A 6106-nucleotide genomic window follows, 5' to 3' on the forward strand; every position below is an offset into this window, starting at 1 on the left:
GTCCCATCAAACATTCCCAGGTCAGGTACAGCACGGATTAGATACAGAGTAAAGCTCCCTCTACACTGTCCCATCAAACATTCCCAGGTCAGGTACAGCACGGGTTAGATACAGAGTAAAGCTCCCTCTACACTGTCCCATCAAACACTCCCAGGGCAGGTACAGCACGGATTAGATACAGAGAAAAGCTCCCGTCACGCTGTCCCAAGCACTCCGTGGTCAGGTACAGCATGATTACATTAGATTCCAGCCTGTAACTCACTGCTGGGTATCCATTAATCTATATATAAACCATCTGAACCTTTGGATTAGATTCCAGCCTGTAACTCACTCCCAGGTAACCATTACTCTATGTCAACCCTCGCTGTGAACAGTGTGACAGTGGTGATATAATAAGCTCTCACAATCCTCAATCATTGCTACTTCAGCTCTGCCTTAAACTGTTTCTAGTACACTGTTCATTTTTATTGAGATTATAATCTGTTTCAATACAGGGAAAACCCTTTGAGGGAGTAAAGGGCTGTTTACTGACTCTCTGACCAGATCCACTATCTGATCACCCTTTGCCCGCTCGGTTGGTGATGTTTCTTTTTTGCTGTCACACCAGTTGCAGGGCCAAGGGCAATAAGGCAGGACACGGCAAGTCTTGCGTAAGTGGCGCCACGCTTGAACGTTAAAAGGCCTGAAGATTCTGGGAGGAAGGGGAGACTGGGAGAGGCAAGGAGTAGCATTCCGAGGTGCTAGGTAAAGAACGAGGTATGGCAGAAATCAATCAGTGAAGGTTGGCTTTAACTCAGTAAGAGGCGGGAGAAAGAGCATGAGGACCCCATCTTTGGAGGAACAAAAAGATTTGCATTCCTATAGCGCCTTTCACGACCTCAGGATGTCCCAAAGCGCTTCACAGTCAATGAAGTACTTTTGAAGTGAAGACACTGTTGTAATGTGGGAAACGCGGCAGTCAGTTTGTGCACAGCAAGCTCCCACAAACAGCAATGTGATAAAGACTAGATTATCTGTTTTTGTAATGTTGGTTGAGGGATATTAGCCAGGACGAAATAGTGCCATGGGATCTTTTACGGGACCTCAGTTTAACGTCTCATCCGAAAGATGGCATCTCCGACAGTGCAGCACTCCCTCAGCACTGCACTGGGAGTGTCGGACTAGATTGTGTGTGAAGTCTCTGGAGTGGGACTTGAACCCACAACTTCCGACTCAGAGGCGAGAGTGCTGCCCACTGAGCCCCGACTAACTACAAGAGAAAAATCCAGCGTAGCCAATGGTAATATCGCAAGCGATTGAATGGCGGTGATGGAAAGATGGAGACTCGAGGCGAGCGGACCTCTTGCTTGTTCAAGAGTATGAAAAGCACTCCCAGTCCCAGGGATAATTATTATATTGCATGTTCTGACATCTTATTGTGCTGAAAATGCCAGGTACCCAAAGTTTATGAAAAGTGAGATAGGTGTTCATGCAACATCTGCCCCACCGCCGGAGAAGCAACATCTGCCCCACCGCCGGAGAAGCAACATCTGCCCCACCACCGGAGAAGCAACATCTGCCCCACCGCCGGAGAAGCAACATCTGCCCCACCTCTGGAGATGCAACATCTGCCCCACCTCTGGAGAAGCAACATCTGCCCCACCTCTGGAGATGCAGCATCTGCCCCACCTCTGGAGATGCAACATCTGCCCTACCTCTGGAGAAGCAACATCTGCCCCACCTCTGGAGATGCAGCATCTGCCCCACCGCCGGAGAAGCAACATCTGCCCCACCGCCGGAGAAGCAACATCTGCCCCACCGCCGGAGAAGCAACATCTGCCCCACCGCCGGAGAAGCAACATCTGCCCCACCGCCGGAGAAGCAACATCTGCCCCACCGCCGGAAAAGCAACATCTGCCCCACCGCCGGAGAAGCAACATCTGCCCCACCGCCGGAGAAGCAACATCTGCCCCACCGCCGGAGAAGCAACATCTGCCCCACCGCCGGAGAAGCAACATCTGCCCCACCACTGGAGAAGCAACATCTGCCCCACCACTGGAGAAGCAACATCTGCCCCACTGCCGGAGAAGCAACATCTGCCCCACTGCCGGAGAAGCAACATCTGCCCCACCGCCGGAGAAGCAACATCTGCCCCACTGCCGGAGAAGCAACATCTGCCCCACTGCCGGAGAAGCAACATCTGCCCCACTGCCGGAGAAGCAACATCTGCCCCACCGCTGGAGAAGCAACACCTGCCCCACCGCCGGAGAAGCAACATCTGCCCCACTGCCGGAGAAGCAACATCTGCCCCACCTCCAGAGAAGCAACATCTGCCCCACCTCTGGAGAAGCAACATCTGCCCCACCTCTGGAGATGCAGCATCTGCCCCACCGCTGGAGATGCAGCATCTGCTCATTTACCTCCTCTCACAGTACTGTCCAGGACCCCAAACGCTCCTTCCATGCGAGGCTATCCCTCCTTTAACCTACTGTACTCTAAGCACTGCTGATACTGTGGCCTCCTCTACCACTGAGAAGACCAAACACCGACTAGGTGACCACTTCGCTTCACTGAACATCTCCGTGGGGTTTGCCAGCTCTGATTGGCCGCCTTCCTGGTGGTTTCACCACATGACCTCCTGACCCACCCAGTAAAATGGCCTTATCTCCCCATCCCCAGTATTTTTCTAATGAATAAACAAAAGCATTCAAAGAAAATGTGAAAAAACACACCATGTTTTTTTTTAACGCCCCAAGATTTTTCTCCTGGGTGTTGCTCACAGCAGTGCCCAGGAGATTAATGTTTAATTCTTGGGAGGCTCCGGGGCAACCCTGGAGGGTTGGTAACCTGATCTCCATTCTGTCTGGCAGTGTGACCCTGACCTGTGACTCATCACGTTAGCTCCGCCTCCCGGTCCCGATCCCACTTTAACCTCGACCTCTTTCGTCTCCTGCACTGTTCCAGTGAAGCTCAATACCAGCTCCAGGAACAGCGGCCCAGATTTTCCTGGGGACTTGCGCTCCACTGTAATGGCACAGATCAGCCATGATCTCACTGAATGGTGGAGCAGGCTCGAAGGGCTGAATGGCCTCCTCCTCTTCCTCTACGGCGAAGGGATCCTTCAACAGTGCAAAGGAAGGAGGAACTTATGGAATAAGTGACTCACGCCATTATTAATGCCACTCCATATTTTCCTGGGCCTATTTCCCTATCTCTGCCGTTAACCTCACTGAAAACAGTTAGAAAGTAATTATCATAGCTCCGTCCCTGACTAAAATCAAAGGCGATCGTGATTTTCCTGCATTTAAGCCAGTTTTCACACCACTGCTGCTTAGACTGGCACTGGTGTGATTTATTGACTTTAAATGCATTTTCTGATTGTATTTAAAAGACAGGCTAATGTGTTTGCTGATCCGGACTGGTTGAAAGGCAGGTTCTTAAACCATTCCACCAAGAAAAAGGTATCATTAACGGTTCTTTAAAGTATTTTTTCAGATGCTTGTTTCTTTTCAAGCAGTGATTGTTGCTGCGAATTGTTTTTGAGTCAGCGGCAGTAACCATTCTCACAAATAAGCTGGTCTGGAGGGGGGTTGCAAAATCTGTTACAATTAAATGTCAGTCCGTACAGTCACGAAGTTGAAGGACTCTTAGGTGACGCTGGCTCCAGCTCTCTCCCCATATTCGGATTCAAATATTCTGTCTCTGTATGAATTGCTGGTTTTAATGGACCTGTTAATCGAGCATTTAAAATGTTAAAGGGATTTGACAGTGTAGATACAGAGAAACTATTTCCTCTGGTGGGTGAAATCCAGAACAAGGGGTCACAAATTAGAGCCAGGCCGTTCCGGAGCGAAATCAGGAAGCACTTCTTCACACAAAGGTAGTGGAAATCTGGAATTCTCTCCCTCAAAAAGGCTGTAGATGCTGGGGGCCAATTGGAGCTTTCAAGACTGAGATCGCAAGAGTTTTGTTGGGTAAGGGTATCGAGGGATCTGGAGCACAGGTGGGTCAATGGGGCTGAGGTGCAGATCAGCCATGATTTAATTGAATGGCGGAGCAGGCTTGAGGGGCTGAATGGCCTCCTCCTGTTCCTATGTCCTAAGACAGTATCTCATCTGGGCACTGTTCAGCCCTCCGGTCCGAACACTGACTTTAGTAAACTCACACCTCCACTATATCCTCCCAATCTCTACACAGCAGTGGTGCGAGCGACATGGGGGCGTTGGGGGTGGGGGTCTGTCAGTGTCTGGGTCGGAGGGGAGGGGGAGGCAGCTCATTGACAGTTGGGGCAGAGACTCTTTGTCAGACCATGGGACTGTCGGGCGAGAGGGGTCGGGGGGTGGGGAGGTCTGAGTCCGCACTGTGGACCTGCTTTTCCCCTCTTCTCATAACTGGAGGATTCACTGTGCTTGACTGGAATCTAATCGAGGGGTTCAGATGGTTTATATATAGAATAATGGATACCCGGGAGTGAGTTACAGGCTGGAATCTAATCGAGGGGTTCAGCAGGTTTATATATAGAATAATGGATACCCGGGAGTGAGTTACAGACTGGAATCTAATCGAGGGGTTCAAGTGGTTTATATATAGAATAATGGATACCCGGGAGTGAGTTACAGACTGGAATCTAATCAAGGGGTTCAAGTGGTTTATATATAGAATAGTGGATGCCCGGGAGTGAGTTACAGACTGGAATCTAATCGAGGGGTTCAGGTGGCTTATATATAGAATAATGGATACCCGGGAGTGAGTTACAGGCTGGAATCTAATCGAGGGGTTCAAGTGGTTTATATATAGAATAATGGATACCCGGGAGTGAGTTACAGGCTGGAATCTAATCGAGGGGTTCAGGTGGTTTATATATAAAATAATGGATACCCGGGACTGAGTTACAGGCTGGAATCTAATCGAGGGGTTCAGGTAGCTTTTATATAGAATAATGGATACCCGGGAGTGAGTTACAGGCTGGAATCTAATCGAGGGGTTCAAGTGGTTTATATATAGAATAATGGATACCCGGGAGTGAGTTACAGGCTGGAATCTAATCGAGGGGTTCAGGTGGTTTATATATAGAATAATGGATACCCGGGAGTGAGTTACAGGCTGGAATCTAATCGAGGGGTTCAGATGGTTTATATATAGAATAATGGATACCTGGGTGTGAGTTACAGGCTGGAATCTAATCGAGGGGTGCAGAAGGTTTATATATAGAATAATGGATACCCGGGAGTGAGTTACAGGCTGGAATCTAATCGAGGGGTTCAGCAGGTTTATATATAGAAAAAATGGATACCTGGGAGTGAGTTACAGGCTGGAATCTAATCGAGGGGTTCAGATGGTTTATATATAGAACTAGCTGGAGTGCCCGGCGGTGCCGAGGGTTTTTTGAGGGCATGTTATGAAAAAAGTAGAAATAATTTTTATCTATATATATATCAATGAGTTTGTCCGTCTGTCTGTCTATCTGTGTGGGGGAAGGAGAGAGAGAGAGAGTGGGAAGGAGAGAGAGAGAGGGGGAAGGAGAGAGAGAGAGAGAGAGAGGGGGGAAGGAGAGAGAGTGGGAAGGAGAGAGAGAGAGGGGGGGAAGGAGAGAGAGAGAGAGAGAGGGGGAAGGCGAGAGAGAGAGGGAAAGAGAGAGGGGGAAGGAGAGAGAGGGAAGGAGAGAGAGAGGGAAGGAGAGAGAGAGAGAGGGAAGGAGAGAGAGAGAGAGAGAGAGAGGGAAGGAGAGAGAGAGAAGGAAGGAGAGAGAGAGAGGGAAGGAGAGAGAGAGAGAAAAAAGAGAGAGAGGGGGAAGGAGAGAGAGAGAGAGAGGGAAGGAGAGAGAAAGAGAGAGAGAGGGAAGGAGAGAGAGAGAGAGGGAAGGAGAGATAGAGAAAAAAAGAGAGAGAGAGGGGGGAAGGAGAGAGAGAGAGAGAGGAGGAAGAAGAGAGAGAGAGAGGGGGGGAAGGAGAGAGAGAGAGGGGGGAAGGAGAGAGAGAGAGGGAAGGAGAGAGAGAGAGTGGGAAGGAGAGAGAGAGGGAGAGAAGGAGAGAGGGAAGGGGAGAGAGAGAGAGAGTGAAGGAGAGAGAAGAGAGAGAGAGAGGGAAGGAGAGAGAGAGAGAGAGGGAAAGAGAGAGAGAGAGGGGGG

The 6106-nt window shown here is 49.8% G+C and overlaps 2 protein-coding genes across 3 annotated transcripts in view; both read right to left on the bottom strand.

Moving 5' to 3' along the window:
* Positions 1-6106, bottom strand: part of LOC147095799 (zinc-binding protein A33-like) — a 198380-nt gene that overhangs the window by 122358 nt on the left and 69916 nt on the right. The gene's annotated exons all lie outside the window — the stretch shown is intronic.
* LOC147095800 (vesicle-trafficking protein SEC22b-like) overlaps positions 1-6106 on the bottom strand; it is a 523236-nt gene that overhangs the window by 39377 nt on the left and 477753 nt on the right. The gene's annotated exons all lie outside the window — the stretch shown is intronic.

This window comes from Somniosus microcephalus, unplaced genomic scaffold (genome assembly GCF_052327205.1).
Source record: "Somniosus microcephalus isolate GS21.2 unplaced genomic scaffold, FLI_Smic_1.0 unresolved_chr1, whole genome shotgun sequence".
Lineage (NCBI taxonomy): Eukaryota > Metazoa > Chordata > Chondrichthyes > Squaliformes > Somniosidae > Somniosus > Somniosus microcephalus.